Raw genomic sequence first — 19,966 nt, forward strand, 5'->3', positions numbered from 1 at the left:
ATATGAAGCTAGTCCACTTCTACGGCGTCAGCCCATCTCCTTCTTGGACGGCCTCTGGGTCTCTTCCGTTGGGGTAGCCACTTCGTCATGATCCTTGGCGCTCTAACTTCAGGCATTCTCTCCACATGTCATGAATATACTATTATTATTAGTAATATAACAATAAACATAACATTAAATGGACGCATGTTGAATTTTTATGACAAATTATGTTTTGTTCCGAAAGCGTCGTTTGCACAATCTGCGCGTCGCGTAGCTACGATCTTTTTAGACCATGCCTCAGCTGAAGTATTATAGCCTTAAGCAGACTTACAATTCCGCCCCTTTCGTTTTAGTTTCAAATAATTGTCTAAAAATTGATTAGGTAGAATGACAGATTCTTCTGACATTGAGGCCACGACGAAATCACTTTAGAACGGAGTTAGTGTCATTTGAAAGTAACGATATCAACACCTAAACATGTCGCCTGCACTGCCAGAAGAATCTGACACCATTCTATCCACTTACTTACCTACGTACCTATTTCATTATTTATTTTAGGCTATCTTAAGCAGACAAAATACCTAAACCACACTTCTTAAAGTTTACATACCTACACATCGTGTACTGATGATTAAACCATGTCCACGAAACCTGTCTCAAACAGTGGTAGTTTGAGGTACATGGAGTTCTGTGACGCTGACAGGTTTGGATGTACCCCTGTGAAATTTTTGTCTGAACGATAAACCGCCGTTAGAATATATTATATTGCAATGGGTATTTTTTTTTTAGAATTATAACCATGTCCTTGCTTTTTCGTACATGGTGGTTGTTGGTAATTTTGAACAATCACAAACACCCAGACTTTGAGAAAAACACATATATTGTGTCCTTACCGGGAATCAAACCCAGAACTTTTGGGTGGACCTTACGTGCACATGTGGAACCTTACGCACTGCACCACGAGAGCCTCCTATAATCATGCCCCCCACAAGGGGGAGAGGCTAACAGGGCTCCAGCCTAGGGGACCGGGCTTAATAGGGGCTCAGCGTGGCAGGTGAGATAAACACACACCATAATTTTCTTCTAATAGTAAAAAAAGTCGCCTGGCGCTATTTCACAAGCGGATTTTAACTTTAAATGTATTTTTAGTAAAAATGGCAATTTATCCAATATGGCAACAGGACGCATGTTATTTGGCTACGTAGGTACTTACCACAAAAGGAGTCGCGATCAGTGTTTTGTTATTTATGATGCCGAGTGCTGACAGCTCAATAATTGAAATAGATTTATTTAAAAATACTTACCAAAAAATATATTGAATTATACCCTTAGTTTCCGGTGGCGGAACTCTGGGGTTTCGCGGAATACCATTTGGGTAACACTACTGTAAACCATTACACTGGCTGCAATTGGACGAAGCATCTGGGAAAAAAATGACACTCACTTTTTTGTCGGGTCTGCCGAATGGCATAAACTGTTCTAACACCATTACAATAAAGGTGATATTGCTATAAATTCTCGATGCTTTTTGTCGGGTCTGCCGAATGGTTCGGTTCTAACGGGTTCGCTCAAATGAACATTGACACTAGAAACACTGTTCTAACGCCATTACAATAAAGGTGATATTGCTATAAATTCCCGATGCGTGATATCGCATAATGGAAATTGCGTGACGTCTACCTATAGGTACATCTGCGAATGTCTCTATGCGCGAATTTACTTGATAGCTACTGTATTGAGTGCGTTGTCCATTATTAATAATGTCATTGACTGGCTGCCCTGAACCTTAGCGATAGGTTGGGGGGCCAGCCAAACATCGTGGCCTGGAGGTCCGCTTCAGGATGTGGGGGCAATACTTATGTTGTCAGGATATTTAATGTTTCGATTAGATGTAAAAAAAAATGATTTCGATATTTTCTAATGATGCAACCATATTACCGCTTCGTGGAAAACCAGCACTGCTCTCAAAATATTGTAATATTTTATACTCGTTCCTTCATTCACCACCCCTATGCAACCCATGACCTGACTACCGTCACGGGACGTCACCGCTCTAACTTTTTTCGGTTACATAGGTATTTTTTTTCGACCATGTCCGATCCTAATAAGATCATATGGGTGGAGGTTTGTATTCACAGCTTTTGTTTTTACGAGAAATGGATGTCAGCCACTTCCTCAACCTAAAGGGCCGTTTCAGACGGTACACCGGTGTCGCGCTCGTGTATAATATGGAGGCTTTTGTATTATAATAAAGGGGCCTTTGTATTATGTTTACGAAGTCAACGCGTGTCCGGTACACTTTTCCGTAGGCCGCTACATTCTCAATCCGCCAATAAACTTGTTTGTATTACCGCAGCCAGTTTTATGTTCTAATTTATAACGCGAAATTATGCGTTGACTCATTAGCTCTGGGGCGTTCATAAACATCATACAAAGGCCTCCTATATTATATCGAGCGTGACACCGGTGTCCCGTCTGAAACGGCTCTTAGGTATATACCCTGATTCAAACACAAATTGAAAAACAATAATATGTGTATTTGTCACACCCAGGATTCGAATCTGTGACCCACGACGCGACATAATTATTTATATAATATAGCGAAATTAAAAGTTGGATTGAAAAGATAATGCAAATAAAATTTCTCATAGTTGCAGAAAAAAATATTATAATTCCTACATATTATTATAATATATACCTATACGTGAATTGAGACGTCATTTCGAAGATATAACTTAAATTTAAATAAACAAAGATAACGACAGATGTTGCTAGCTCATTATCAAAATTTCATGCATGGGTAAGATTAAGAAAACATTGTCTGTACATTTCCTCCATCAGGTGGTGCTATCATATTTTTGGATTAGTGGCCGAGATAAGAGAACGGAGCTGCAGTCTCGCATCCTCATGATAATATTATAAAATTGCTCATGTCTCAGCCACATGCTACATTTGTCTTACTTACGTATTTTTTTTGCAACTCAACTGGATTCCGACGATTCGAATCATCCATCTCGCGTATATGGCCCAACCACCCGAGTCTTGATTGATGGACTATAATATTATTATGTGCGGGCTCCTGTACAAAGCATATTTCTATTGTAGCTCTGACTACTTCACCTTGACTGTGGGTGGTGTGGGCCATTGATACAGCGAAATCCCTAGGCAAAGTACCGGCATTAGGCAGACTTATATGATTCGTATTCTTGTTTGTCCGGTACAGATTTTTTCTTGTGTGTTCAGTACAAATTTTATCTTGTTTGTCCATGATTTTTAACTAACTACCCGACTAGCTAGACATTTGAAACTTTTAGAATATATCAGAACACGACGACAATGCATTCTTTTAATACTTTTGGCCATCTTTAAGCAGAATTGAATTCATTTTCAGTTAATTCTGTTTTGTATGTTTCGTAAAAGATTCGTTAAAAGTATATTTAATACTCACTATTATTGATTGCTAAGGGGGTGGTCCTAGCAACTAAATTATTAATATATACGTGCGTTACTATGGAAATCAATATGAAATGTTCTATAATATTTATTCAGTGTTTATATAGTACACAAAAGTATTTATTAATACATAGAACTGTCAAGTTTATATGATACAACAGAATTTAAAAACGTGGTATATAAAAAGTTCTTTTTATCTTGTAATTATTTTAAGTCTCAACTTGTATGCGTAATTTAAATCTTAAACTTCATACAAAATGCTAGGTACAAACATTAAAAAAAATGACATAATCGACTAAGGATTAGTGTATTTCCACAAAACATATTACTCTCTAACAGCGGTGGTTATAAGTACATGGAGGTTTGAGGCCCTGACACATATGGAACCCCCCCTCGCTTTATATTCTATAGGTCTATATTTTCTAAGGAAGCGATGCATTTTCATGAAAAACCATCACTGCTTCCAAATGTTATAAAAGTCATATCCGTTTCTTCATATTTTGTCGCCCCTAAGCAACACATGACCTGCCTAGCATCACGGGACGTCATTGGATTGATGGATCCAAAGATACCGCGCAGCATGCCCAGCTTATAATATGAATCCAGCACCCTTTCATTGTTTTTGGTCATTCACTAGGTTTCCAAGCCGTACCTAAATGACAATTAGACTTAGTGTTCTGTACAAGATGTATTTTCCAAGTACTTATTTTGGAATATAGCACATTTGCTAGACTGAAGCGACATTTTTTGTTGCCTGTATATTATTATATTATATTAAGTACATACTTACTTATTATAGTTTTTTGTGATACTAATAATTCTATGGAAAGTTAAACAAAACTATTATGTAGTTCGCATTGATGCGTGGTCCATAGATTCTGTGGATGCGGAACATACCCTGAAATAATGTAACAATATTTAATATATTAACAGATAAAGGAACGGGTCTAGGACAATTTGGCACCGCGAACTGGCCTCCGGTAATTGGCCGCCGGTACAATCGGACGCTGACTCAATTGGACGCCGACCCAATTGGCCTCCGGGAGGATTGGACGCCGCACAGTTGAATTAAATGCGCAAAGGAATATACGTACGTTAAGATTTGTTGGAGTAAATAAGCAAGTCAGTTTAATATGCTTCCATCTGCTCAGTAGTTGTATCTTTTTTTCATACTATCTAAAAATACGCATTTATGCATAACAATATACATGTTTAAGCTTTATTATAATATTAAGTCGATAAAACGCTTAAATATAATGTAATTTTATTTTATTTTATTAAACATTATTTTTAATATTTGTTGTAAATATAAATAAGTACCTATGTATACACAATAAATTAATTCATTATGCACATCTTTAAGTTCTAACGAGGGAAGAAATATTTTCTTTTAATAAACATCATAAGGCATAATAATTATTCTCCATCCATATTAAAAATGTGTCAAGCGCGAAATGTATAAGGTACAATTACTGAGAAGACGGAAGCATATTAAACTGACTTGCTTATTTACTCCAACAAATCGTAACGTACGTCTATTCCTTTGCGCATGTAATTCATCTGTGCGGCGTCCAATCCTCCCGGCGGCCAATTGGGTCGGCGTCCAATTGGGTCGGCGTCCGATTGTACCGGCGGCCAATTACCGGAGGCCAGTTTGCGGTACCAAATCGTCCCATTCACTAAAGGAACGGATCTCGACAGTAGTCTAAGACGCATTCTGCAGTTTTTAGACATATTTTCCCGCGCGGACCAGACAACCTGGAGAGACTGGTGGTTTTGGGTGGCCTTCAGGGAAGGCAAAGCAGAAGAAGAGCGTCTGTGCGCTGGAGCGACCAGGTGAAAGAGCTGACTGGGGGCACCATTCAATCTGTCCTGAGAGAAGCGGAAGATCGAGAAGGATGGAAAGTCTTGGTCGTTCAAAGGATGGCAAAATTAAAAAGAGGTCACTATCCTCAGCCATGAGAGTACAACCAAGAACAGAGATTAGTATGTGGGTATTTATATACTTAGTGGTATTCTATGATAAATTGTATATAATTCGTATTAGGTAGGTATTGGTAGGTACGTGTAGGTACCTACTTAATCATGTTTGGAATATATTTCAGAATACATTCAAATTATACAAATTTAAAAGGGGCCTCGAAACAGTTCAAACCAGTCATACAAAATTATATTACACCACAAATATAAATGTTACAGTATTTGATTTTTAGGACGAAAATTTAATAATACAAAAAACATCCGGAGAAGTGGAGCACTACACATTTTCGGTGCTCCGGCTGCGCTCCTGCTCCGAGTAAAACCCCATTGCTCCACTGCTCCGTGCTCCTGCTCCGAGCTCCGCTCCAACGCTCTGGTTACAAAGGACTGGGTGTAGAACTTTCCTGTTTCGCCCCATGTTCGTTGAACACGTTAGGAGACACACACTTAGCTATTGCCATGAATAATGATTGATACATACCTAGTATATAAAAGTGTAAAACGTTACAACAAAATTTTCCATTACATTGGTTCAATTTAAATAATGTAGAGTACTTGGAAATCGTAAATGAAAGACTTTCATGCTCCTACTAATAATAATTTGTATTATTAAAGTGCCCTTGCATGCGATTTTATCGCAAGAAAGAATTTTTTATTTTATTAAAATACCCCTCTGGTCTAATAATTGAAATTCGCAATTAAAAATGTATGTACCTACCCGTGTCACACAATACTAATTTATTATTAAACTCTGGACTCTAGGGTAATTCAAAATGTAAATATATAAATTGTATTAATATGTAATTGATTTGTGTATTAGGTATTTTTTTTAATGACCAATCACAGAAATATACTTACAAAATTGATATATAAAATACAAACTAAATGAATTAGTGATTATCCCAATAACAGACAATAATTAATAAAATCAGCGCTCGAAATGAAAAATTTTACGATCTGGAGCGCTCAAGTATTTGTTGAAACTATCAACATATTTATCGAATTCTATGTGCCTACTCATAATTATTATATAAAGAGAAGTGTGCTAGATTCAAAGGGCCATTTTTAACTGAAGAGTATGCCCCTTTGAACCGGACGAAACCGGTTCTGACTAATATTAACCCATAAATCATTATTCTTAATATTTTTTTGTGTGAATGAAATTTTATTTCAAAATTTGCAGTTCTCTGGAGCAGACAAAGTGTGCTGACGAAATAGTTATCGTTTTTATTCACATGTGCCACTGTAAATGTGATAATTACAAAAATAATACATTACCTACATAGATACACTAATATGTAGTTGCCATCATGCATTAAATTAAATAAAATTAATTTATTAAATTTAATGCAAGGGTTAAAAGAGGTATAGTACTACATATTACCGTGTTTTTTTGTCCCAGAAAGTCTAGAAAGTTAGCATACTTTAGTTTTAGTTGACACCCCGAGAAGCACGAACTTCTGTAGAATATTATTCTTATTTAGGGATTCCAATCCCGGGATCCTGAGCTATTTTCGATACCTATGAATCCCGGGATTGATTAACATAATCCCGGGATTTCGGGATTGATTTTTTTGTCAATTTTTATGGAAAATAAAATAAAAGCGTAAATATAACAGAAGAAATACTTTTAATAAAAAAATAACTACATTAGAAATAAACTGAGTTTGAATGAAGTTTGATTTATACCCATGTGTAGGTTGGCGATTCATTTTATTTTTTCACATAAATTATTAAAAATGGAAAGATTGGAAAAAAACAATGCTTCGCACTTTTAACAAAGTAATTCCACCATGATATCATACGTTTTACGGCAGTTTTATATTTGTCTGACTAATTAGATTTATGAAGCGGAAGGCCATAAGTACGCCATGATTATATGCTTTACTATTTTAAATCTCGCTAATACATTCATTAAGTCTTTACTATCAGAAACAGCAGTCTATTAAATTCACATTATTATTTATTTTAAATTACAATATTATTTACTCCGTTAAACTTGTGTATTTCCAAGATTGCACGTATACAATATTAACAATAAATGTCTTAAATAGTATAAATTATACTAGATTTATTTTTTACCGATTTTATCAATGTTATTTGTAAATATAAAAAATTATATTAACAATTGAAAAAATGCCAATCCCGGGATTGTCAAATTGTAATCCCGAAATCCCGGGATAAGAATTTTGGCTTGGGATTGGTTTTCCTATTCTTATTCAAGGGAAAAACTTAGTATGTCTTGGCTCAAAAATGTCATTCACCTCCGGTATCAAACGTGTCAGAAAAAGAGAATACTCAAGTATAAATAATGTCAGTGTATTATTTAAATAATATTTGATTTGATCCACCCTCGCGTTATAACGCGAACATACGACAATTAAAATCCAAAATTGGCTACTCACTCACTCATTTCCAGTTCCACACTTGGCGGGAACGCTGTGGATATTTTAACTCGCGAATTGATTATTTTTTTGCGCTTTCAATCGGAATTCAAACGTTGGCAACACTGCCAATAACTAATTTATTGGATTCAATTAGATTCGATTGTCATTTAAAAAAAGAACACCGATTAAGTTAATTTGAAAAATATAATATATAAACTCAGTAAATGTGTTATGGACGTGCAGTAGGATTTAGTAAACTATATGGATACAACGGAGGTCATATTTGAATAAAGTGGGTCCTTTTACAAGAAAGAAAATGATTTTCAGGAAGAAAATGCGTTTTTCGATAAACCAGGTTTAAACATTATTAGTGTTTAAATTTACAAATATTTTTTGTTGTGTTTTGTTGATTTACTACAAATATATTATAATAATTTATTAAAAATACGCGTTTGTCCTGTGAATAATATTATTGTTGATTCGTTTTAAATAAATATTTTCGAGCTGTGATACTTTTTAAAGTTTAATAATACATTCTGCAGTATTAGGATAAAATAAAGTTTTAAGTGCGCTTCGGTTCAAGGAACCAGATACAACAGGAAGGCGGTAAGTTATTTTATGCAATTTATGACAATTAACATTGATATGATAATATCACGATTCACGACAGATAATCGCTTATTTTTAAGTGGTAATCAAGCGAATTAGAATGCACAAAATGCAGGCGTCGCAAGTGCATCGATGTACCTAGTCTTAATTAGGTAGGAGTATACTTAAAAGCATTTTATGAAACTTTACTTTGTACATTAAAAAAAGGTTCAACAGGAGTCAGTTGACTTCAGCACCGCAAAAATACAACCAATCACGATATCGAATCTTTACTAAATCAGTGGTTTTTGAGCTTTGTAAATTAATTAATTAATAAATTTAATATTCAATTAGCGGACATCCAATTTCGAATGCTAATTAATTATTTTGTTAGAGCCCAGAATTTAATACAGTTATTATTAAAAATATGTATCTACCAGCACGAAATCTACCGGCGAAATGAGCTTATTTAAATGATTTTAAATAATTTAAATGAACTTGATTTTACTAATCCAACAATAACGTAAAATGGGTTTACACAGGTGTTTTTATATATTACAATGGTTTTGTGCAAGACACAAATCAGTTAAAGAGATTACAAGATAATCTGTAAAATAAAAGATAAAGAGAGTATAATAATTCTCAAGAGATTTGCAAATAAAATTTTGAAAATTGGGGGGTGTAAAAATGTAATTTATACTAATCCCAACAATTTTGTTAGACAATCAAAATATTCTGTTTATTAATAATTATATTTTCTATGGTTTTACGTAAATCGTAGATTTGCGATAAAGTCGTTAACTCATTACACAGATTACAAAATTATATGCATACAGAAAAAGAGTAAATATTTAGAAAATTTGGAGGCAACATTGTTTAAAAATCACTAATCACAGCTTACTGCCATGTAATCCAGTCAACTGTTTAAAAGTCACAGTATTAAGCTTGTTTGGACAATAATATATTATATTATTACGGGTTTATTGGCGTATTAGATTAGTGAGAAGTTATTGCAATGTGCAAGATAATGTAAATGTAAAGTAAATAGGAATAAAAAAGAGTTCTTTCGTGAAAATATAGCTGCCATGGGCAATAAACTGTCTGATGTAGATAACGTACTTACTATTTGCACATAGGTACCTACTACGTTTAAAATGCTTTTGAAACGTAACAAATAATTTTCTTATCTGTTTTCGAAATGACAATCGTTTTATTTCCATATTTGTAAAGTTTCTAAAACTAGGTTGTTATTTTTCTAAGGTAGAAATACAAAGTTTCGAATGATGGAGTTGTTACAATGTTACATAATGGACTGGATTGAGGTGTGGATTCATGTCTGCAGTCAATGAGCTCATTGACTGCGGACTTTTTAATTAATATTTAAGTACCACATTTAGATAACATGCTAATTATATCTAATGGCCTTCTGATGCCGACACGGCAGCCGTGTCGTCAGCACTGTATGAGTTAAGGCTATACTTCAGCTGGGGCACGGTCTAAAACGATCGTGACTACGCGACGCGAAGATTGTGCAAATGACGCGTACAGAACAAAACATAATTTGTCATAAAAAGTCAACATGCGTCCATTTTATGTTATGTTTATTGTTCTATTACTAATAATAATAATATATTCATTGACATGTTTTCTTTTTCAAGTAAATGGGTAACGTTTTTTCGTCATCTTTACACGATTTAAAAATTAATTCCCCCGTCGCCATCAGAAAACAAATTGACGTGTTCACAGCTCCACTTTCGCTCTCCGATTGCCAGCCAGTCGTCGTTTCGTCGCACTATTTATTTGCCGTTTCACTGAAAATGCGTGTATTTATTTTTATATCATTAGCGTCCGCGATAAAAATTAACATATTAAGCACATAAAGGGCATTATTAAATTGTTGACTAGGTATCAATAAATAATAGATACCACACCAAATCGTCAGTGCAGATTTACATAATAATAATAATAATAAGATCTAAGATGCATAACTAATGTAGATCAGACAATTATTCACCCCCTCCTAGACATAACTAAGAATATATGGTACAAGTCGGTTATCCTGGATACAGCGGCAAACACATTTTGAAAATAGCCAATATACTGGATTATTGGTTAGGATAACCTAACCTAAACTAACTCAAACTAACAAATAATCCAAAATATCGGCTATTTTCAATTGCCGCTGTATCCGATCTGAAAAATCTGAAGCCGAAATTACGTCCCATTAGTGTTGAAAATTATTTGCCGTCTCACTCATGTACGCTTTTAACCTCTTGCACGTCTGTCGACTCTCCGTCGTAGAAATTTTAGAAGTCAACCGGCGGGGTATAGAGAGGTGCGCATCGACTAGTCTACGTAATGAGCGCTGACACTAATAAATGTATTATAATTCTGAGACTATTATTAAAATATGTATGTTCGATATTTTATTATTGTTATACATACATAATATTCATTTCCGCGATAATTAAAAGCCACGGATGCTATTATAACGACAAATTATTACCATTTATTGCCCAGGGGTCGAGAAAGAAGAATTACAATGTGCATTGCAATCAATCATTTGAATCGTCTTTTTTTAGTGTGACCCCGACTATGCAAATCTTGAATGTATCACGTTCTTTCGAAATGTGTTGGCATATATTATTTTATTAGGAATCGTGCCTGCGATTGCATTCTTTTGTTATGAAACAGATAATAATATGATCAATAGTGACCTTTGGACGATTTCGGATTGAATAATAAATATTGAATTGGACATGGTGGATTACAATTTTATTTACTACTTGCGATGGCCAGCGACTTTGCATGAAATACTAAAATCATAACTGAATGTAAGAGCTAAACAACTATGGTTAGCTCATTATTATACCCACAGGAAAGTCAAATTAGTAACTTTATGTCATTAGTATTTCTTAGTGATAAGACTCAAAATACCTAAATTTGTTTTTGAAGTTATGCTTCTTTTGGGGCGTTTGGTAGAGAGTGAAATTGAGAGCTGCGCGCGCACACCGTTACGAAAGTGCGCGAATTAGTCAGCTGTATACAAACGCAAGTTTGATAGTAGAATTGTTCCGTTGCCTAGGCAACGAATTTATTATTGTCGGCCATTTGCAATTCCTTACGTAAACAAACGATTAAACGTCAGAATAACAATTGTTACTTTAAATATAAAACAACGAGAAATAATTATATAATTTAGTAATATAAGTTAAAGTGTATAGAAATAGACCAACGGCGATTCAATAAGCGGCCTTTTTTCTTGAGTGTGTATTTTAACAAGATAATTAAGAGCTAGTTGAAGAATCTAGGTTATCACGACTTTTGCTTTTGTTTTGTTACGCCAAAGAAGTATAACTTCGAACGCGCGTACATAAGTACACACACCGATTTTTTTTATTTCATCTACATTCCGGTTTTTTTATTGTCCAGAACAGGTTTTTTAAAGTATTCCTTTGTTATTATATATATATAATATAATATATTAAACATTTCAACATGGTAATAACACTCAATTTTACCAAATTTGGTGTTATAAAAAATATGGTAAGGTACATGTAAATTGTACGTAAAACATTTCACCGTGGGACAGTTCGCCGTGGGCTTTCTTATCGGAAAGAGATACCCCCCGTATACGGTCTCCAATTTTATTAGATTCAATATGAATATTAATTCAATTTTCATAGCTTATTTTGGCAAAATTCATGAATTCAAGAATGAAAACCTAACCTAACAAATAATCCAGTATATCGGCTATTTCAAAAATTTGTTTGCTGCTGGCTTCCTGTAAAGTGTAAACCGTCAAGAAACGTGTTTTATTTATACATGAATTTTATGTCAGTACTATACGACCTAAAGAGGTTGGACGGTCTTTACTATACGGCCATATATTTCCGATTCAACATTTCATGGTGAAGTGTGATACGGCGAACTGCATACGTACAAGTTTCCGGACACGATACAATATTATTATATTATATAAGACATGATTTAATAAGTAAATTTATGACTAACCAAATGTTCACAGTATTGTAATATATTATTAAATATTATAGTAAGGGATGTTTTAATATAAATGAATAAGGGATACCTTTTAGATTAAGTACTGATTAGTTATTAGACTAGATTTATTTTGTAATTTTAAGAATTCACTATTTTGCGTACCCACAATATTGTAGAGGTTGTAGTAATATGAATTGTAATAATTGTTCAGATCATTAAATCGATAGTTTATGATTATTTAAATTATTTAAATAGAACATCTGCTATATCCCCTATACAGATTATGATATCCTTAAATATTTTCCCCTTGATTGACCCCTGTACCTACGTGGGAACAGAACAAAATAAATCACTACCTGTATTATTAATTATTATACATCTAGTGAATGTAACGATGACTCTTATTTCAGATGTCATACTGTTTAATATATTATTAATTATTATTATTATATAATATATGTCGTCATAAGTTATTTAGGTATGTTACTTGATTATACAATTATCAATTATATGAATCAACTTAAGTATTTTTAATATGATCAAAACATTAATTACTATTTTTTGGCTAATAAAAGCAGCCTGGTTAAACAGTGCTATAACATTGGACTTACCATAGTTCAACTCTAGCATACAAACATTTAGAGATACATACCTATATAAAGATAGTTGATAGTCCAGTGCGTAATGCCGTGTCCACACTGGCAACAAGTTGCTGTCAACCTCATTCAATTTTACGATAATTATTATAATTATCTTAAAATTTAACGAGGTTGCCAGCAACTTGTTGCCAGTGTGGACCCGGCATAAGGCACTGGCTTCTCATACGGAGGCTTCGGGTTTGATTACCAGTGAGGTCAGATGTCTGGGGTGTATGCATGCCCCCCACACCCAGAAGTGGGCCCCCAGAACAGGATGTTTAGCGGCTCCCTACCTATCGCCAAGGTTAATGGCAGTTTGATGTTCTATAGTAGAGTTCCCCAAATGGTATTCCGCAGAATCCCATGCTTCTGCAAGGTATAATAAAGTGTGTTCCATGTACTTTTAGCATTTTTTTTCTATTTTTCAATAAATCGACTCAAATTATTGAGTTATCAGCACTCGATATCATAATATAATAAAACACTGACCGCAACCCCCCTTTATGGTAGCCAAGTAACATGCGACCAGTATTGGATAAATAGCTATTTTTATTAGTTATCAAACACACATTATTAAAAAATAAAATTCTATGAGTGAATTATTGTTTAATTATATCAATCATATCTCATCAAATTGCATCACACAGTCATATATTTGAAAATATTAATATAACAGGCGACTTTTTTTTACTATTAGAGCATATTTGTGGTATCTGTTTATCTCACTTAACTGGTTGAACCCCCACGCCGGGCCCCTCCTAAGCTCGGGCCCCCTGGTTAGAGCCCTATCAGCCTCCCCCATATGGGGGCCATGGGTGTGTGTGTGTGATTGTTTCACTGCTACTGTAGTCATGGCCCCCACAAAGGGGGGGCTGACATGGCTCTAGCCTGGCGGCCCAGGCTCAGGAAGGGCCCGGCGTGGCGAATCGACCGATTAAGTGATATAAACAGACATAAAAAATTCTCTCTAATAGTTAAAAAAGTCGCCTGCGGCGCTATTTTTCTTCAATTACGTTATTATTTAAAATTATGTGATTGTTCGATACAATTTTTTATTTTGTGTCGATACTCGACAACTCCATAATTCAAATGGATGTAATATACAAATAAACACTATATATACATACACATTAATTTTACCGCATAACTACACCATTTGGAAAAGGCTACTGCAGAGCGTCACACTGGCTTTATCTTTAACGATACGTAGGGGGGCCGCCAAATATCCTAGCCTGGGGCTCCGCTTCAGGATGTGGGGGCCCTACTACTACCGTGTTTGGGCTACTTGGACTGTTTGAGTAAAAACCCGTATAATATTGATGAATTATTATGATAGCACTTGGATTCTTATATTTAATTGTGGCCTTTGGGATTCAAATAAATCAATAAGATTATTTTAAAAAGTCTGCTATTTTATTTAGGCGAAGGCTTTCATTAAGAATGCGTCAAACGCAATTTTAATATCCTTGTAAATCGGTGGAGACCTTACGTATAAATAATATTTCAGACGGGTGACGAATAACAATAAATCGTAATTAAAAAAATGACAATAATATTATTATATTGTGACTCATACAGTGGATGAGTCAAAACAATTTGATGCGGGTAGGTATTATTAACCTTTGATTGAAGACGGTACCCCTATAGAGCAGTGGTAGCAAACCTATGGCACGCAAAGAGAAATAACCCAATAATAAAAAATATCGGTGTGTGTACTTATGTACGCGCGTTAGAAATTATACTTTTTTTTTTCGTAAAAAAAAAACAAAACTTGTGATAAACTAGATTCTTTGACTAGCACTTAATTATCTTGTTAAATTACACACTCAAGAATAAGGACCGCTTATTGGAACGCCGCTGGTTTATTTCTATACACTTTAACTTATATTACTAAATTAAATAATAGTTTCTCGTTGTTTTTATTTTTAAAGTACCAACTGTCACTCTGACGTTTAATAGTTTGTTTACGTAAGGAATTGCAAATGGCCGACAATAATAAATTCGCTGCCCAGGCAACGGAACAATTCTAAACTATAATATTATACTGTATAATCGTCACGATTGCAGTATCATACTGTGGCGTATAAGTAGTGCGTTCGGCTGATAACACGCCAAATATACACTCTGATCTGATTTCCCAAACAATCCGAAAAAAGACATAACTTCAATACTAAATGACAGATCGAGTTGTATAAAAAATAGCAGGCAAATACTGCATAACGCAAATAAGCATTAGGCTTAATGTAAATATATAATAGCATAGGTCGGTCCTTAGGCTTCATGCGTCACATATAATATTATCGCACTAACCTCATCAGGCGGCGGATGAAGCCCCATTCTTTGCTCTCCCTTGGGTCTTCTGTAGAAATTGTCTCCTCTTGGAAATCACTGAATTAGACGAAAATAAATAGTAATTAAAAAAATGTATTTATACAGCTTATTCACTAGTGTAATAATGCTATTATATTTATAATGTTTGTTTGACTAAGAAGGCGTGTACCCCTCCGAGAATAGCAATAAATAACAAAAAAAAATCGTGCTTAATTGAAACAAGACCAGTTGCAAAGCTTTGTCTGTTTAACGAATGTTTTAATTGGAGCGATTAAAAAGAATCAGTAGGTATGATAGTTTTTGACGGCGAGTGTAAACTTAAAGCTAAATATCCTGCCATGTCATGTCATGTCTCGTGTAACACGTCTATTCAGTAATTAATGTGCCAGTCTGGACAGACGAGGCCTGCAGTTTCAAAACAATCTTTTCATTATATTTTCGTAGTGTTTATTAGTTATAGCTCTATTCCGATCAAAAGTCCGAAATCAATAAAAACAGTAATACAAAATAAATGCAATAATGCATTTCAAGAATTAACCGTGGGTCAAACTAAATGGTATAGTAGTTATTAAGTGCAGCCCTAGCAACTGGGCTAACTAGATAAATTGATATAGATTTAAAAAAAATAATACTCACATTACGATATTTGAAATAAATTGCAAAGTTAATGTCACTATCATCAGCCGGGGTCAATCTACTACCGAAAGAAAGCGAAGCGAAGAGCGTTGCTTGGGGCGGCAGTTACTCGAAGGGCGGCAAACCGAGGATAATCATTAGATATAATACATAGAAATAGGTACCTAAACTTAGTAACGACAGAAATATCGTTCTATTACAAAATTTAGCCTACTACTTGGGAACAAACTGTATTAATTAACATATTAAGAGGTTTAACAGGACTGTACATAATTTTTTTGTTGGGTTCGCAATGTCTAGTTTACTTCCGTTATCCTTGGAGGTCACGTCCTTGATGACCAGGAATGACACGTGCAGATTTGCAAATTATACTTGAATTATAGGTAGGTACATAAGTAATTATTCATTAATTTATCCAAATATGTTTGCCAGTCATTCGCGAGTTCAGAAAGCTTTAAGATGTATTTTTAAATGTATCTGAAACCGTGGAATCGCAATATTGTCTATTGAAGTAGAGATTTTTTGAGAGAGAGAGAGCATTTTAATTAGATTTAGTGGTATGTATTTTGTTGGTAATGTAGCCATACAACACATTTCTTTGATATTTGAGCCATGAAAGGGTGATAAAAAATACTGTATAAAAAATGGGGCGGCATTTTGGCACTGCCTAGGGGCGGCATTTTGTCTAGGGACGTCACTGCACCTCTAGCTCTGGTTCTTTGCTGCCACGTGCATCCAATGAGCTTTATAAGTTCGTTTATCCAGTGGATAACTCCAGATATTTTTTATAATTTGTTTATTCGCATTGAGTGTATTAAACGGCTCGCAACAATCATCAAAGACTAAATATTCTCACTCACAGCTTCATCTTATTGCATAACCAGTAATGCGGAAGGAAATCGCGCTAAATTCAAATATTATTTAACTGTAAGTTTTTTTAATTTTTTCAATATGGTTTTGCGATTATTTAGAGACTGACAAATTAATACGTATGATGTGATATCAAATCAAACATTATACTTAGGGACTTATTGCTTACTTCACCCTGTAGCGCAACCCCGGTGTTGAGGCATATGGCAAGCACAAGTTAGAGCCACTTCCCTCGGCCTATCACGTAGCACCACTGCAGGGTGAGCGAGGGTCGGTCATGGCGTCGGAAGATCGAAGCGTCATGTACCAACCATGTGAAGCGTCTTTTTCTAATTAGGTACTGCAATCACCGAGGGCTGCTGTGTACGCTCATAAACTAGAGTGTTTGTAACCCGTACCACTAATGTACCCCTATAGTTCCACGGAAATATCAATTCTTAAAGCTCATAAGTCGAGATCTTTGAAATGTATCATAACACAAGGCCTGAACAAAAACGATGCGTGAGTGCGAGTGAGAAAGTATTCGGCACCCTTATAATCTCTGCGAAACGCGCTAGAGTAAGATAAAAGGTCTACATATTTTTAAGTTGGTTTCCAAAAATATCGCCGGCAAATTGTGCTGAATCGCTTCACGTAGCGTGTTGTTCGTGTTGCTAAATTTGCTATTTTTTGTGTTAAACATAAAGTCAGTGGTAAATATTTTTAGTTAATTAAGTAGGAAAGGTGGTTCTGCATGTTGTATTAAAATATGGTAGCCGTACTGATAAGCAAGAAGATGGTATTACGTTTCATAGGTAAGTTGATACATGTTCGTGACAATTTATTTGTATATTATTATTTATTTTAATATCAGTGACCTAGTGTTTCTTTAAAATAACTTAAATTGTGGATATATTTACCTAATTGGTTGCATTTTGACCGCTTAAAAATACTAAATAACGTAAAAAAAACAGAAAATTATATTTTAATTCTGAGCGTCTAGTGCGAGCACTTTGGGCGAGCACTAGCGAAATGGTCTATGGTCTCGAACATTTATAGGCGAATGCGTTCGCTCGCCCACAAACCAAACGCACGGCACGTAGCTTCATTTAGCAATGCAACGGGTGGCGTCTATATGTATCTATAGTCTATGATCATAACTTATATTATGTATTACGTCATTAAGTGTAACAGCTCGTTTAATTAAGCCTCTAAAATTGTTGTTTAATCATTTAATCGATAACCACGTTCGAAAAAAGTGCCCAGTAACAAACCATTCATTAATCAGGGGTCGTTTAGGTTACACATAGTTATTATTTGCACCGCGGTTCAATTACGGCGAATTTCATTTGTCGAAGACCGCTTGAAAACATATCACTACTGCGTGTATTGGCCGATCTTGTGCCTTAAATTGACCATTGATAATTACACCGTAAACGAATTCTTGCAGAATATCTTTATTTTAAAGTCCAATGACCCTTTTCTCTTTTGCGAAATATTTCCCCTTTCCTTGGTGCAGCAGCTTTAAGCGCCTTCTAAACGTCCAGATTCGGTTGGTCAACATAATATACGACCACTTTATCGCAGGATAATTGAGTCGCTTAGAATCATAACTCACATATTCCAAAAATCAAGTTTTGAGATAATCGCTAAAAACCAACAGATCACTATTTTTTTGTAATTAGAAGAACAGTATTGAACTCCCTAGAATATTAATGAGTGAGAGAGTCGAATAACTTTTTTTTTTTTTTTAAATATATATACCTAATACTCCTAACGTTGCAGACATACAGCATACTATGAGAAATAGAGCTCCCCGATTGGTTAGGAAGGCGTTGGTGACAAAACTCTATTCTTTGAAATATACGACATATTACACCAACAATGAACTTTGTCAACAATTTTCACATGGTTTAAATTGACTTTTAATACTCAACTATTTTTCGGTATATAGATTAATTCATTTAGAATCACTTGGCATATTTAACTAAAAAACGACAAAATTGCAATATGTGAGTTATGATTCTAAGCGACTCAATTAATAGATAAGTAGGTGTTGTAAGATTGTTGAACTGTCTCGTCCAAGAATATTTCACCCCGTTATTCGATATGCAAGCGCACAGGTTTATCTTTTCATATAATATTTGAGGCTTTCACGGTTGTATTTTTTATCGTAGTAGATTTAGTAGTAGACATATCATCTCTTGATAATGGCCTCTGCAACGAGCCCGAAACGTCGAGGAAAGAAGGAAGAAGGACACACGGTGGAAACCCAAAAATCTACTACGATTTATCTTTTCTACAGAATTAATAATTTTAATAGATTAATAGATATGTTCCAACGCCATAATATACCACTACAACGTAAATAATAATAATAATTATTGAGTGTTTTAGCTTTACAAATATAATACAAACATATTACTAATCTAGGAATAAAAAATACTTAAGTATATATTTATTCGTATACAGCAGGGGTGGCCACACTTTTGTTTTCTAGGATCGACTAGTTGAAAAAAATATTTATGGCGATCGACCGATATCACTTGTAATTATATCATGCGAGAACAATAAAACCCCATTTTTTATAATTTAAATATGTATTTTGAAAACAGATATTTTATACATATAAAAAATAACAATACAGAAACATCGAATTAACGACAATAATATAGGTACTTAAGTAATATTATTACGTCTTTCACTTCTAAAAAAATGAAGTAGGTACACATTAACTGTAATTTCGACATAATTACACAATTTACCTGTATATCGAATATTAGAAATTTTGTAGTGGCCAAGATGCAACCCTTCGCCAGGAAACATACTTAAAATAAATTATATACAATATGAATTATCATTTAATTGCATCAATAATCATATCACATCAAATTGAATCGCACAGCCGTGTTTTTTAAAATTTAAATATCCCTTGAGGAAAATAACGCCGCAGGCGACTTTTTTACTATTCGAGCAAATTTGTAGCTTGTGTTTTTCTTACTTAACTGGTCGACCCACTACGCCGGGCTCCCCTCAGGCTAGAGCCCAGTCAGACCCGCCCTTGTGGGAGCCATGCTTGCTGGTGTATAATACAATGATAACTGATAAAGTGGGTACTGT

At 34.6% G+C, this 19,966-nt stretch overlaps 1 protein-coding gene across 1 annotated transcript in view; it reads left to right on the forward strand.

The window, feature by feature from the left end:
* The first annotated feature begins 5,469 nt into the window (after nucleotides 1–5,469).
* Nucleotides 5,470–19,966, forward strand: part of LOC147075297 (multicopper oxidase 3-like) — a 135,275-nt gene continuing 120,778 nt past the window's right edge. The window contains exon 1 of the mRNA XM_085942706.1: nucleotides 5,470–8,408. The gene's annotated coding sequence lies outside the window, so the exon portion shown is untranslated. The remainder of the gene's footprint in view (nucleotides 8,409–19,966) is intronic.

This window comes from Rhyacophila brunnea, unplaced genomic scaffold (assembly GCF_057557595.1).
Source record: "Rhyacophila brunnea isolate RB1 unplaced genomic scaffold, BYU_Rbru_1.0 scaffold_15, whole genome shotgun sequence".
Lineage (NCBI taxonomy): Eukaryota > Metazoa > Arthropoda > Insecta > Trichoptera > Rhyacophilidae > Rhyacophila > Rhyacophila brunnea.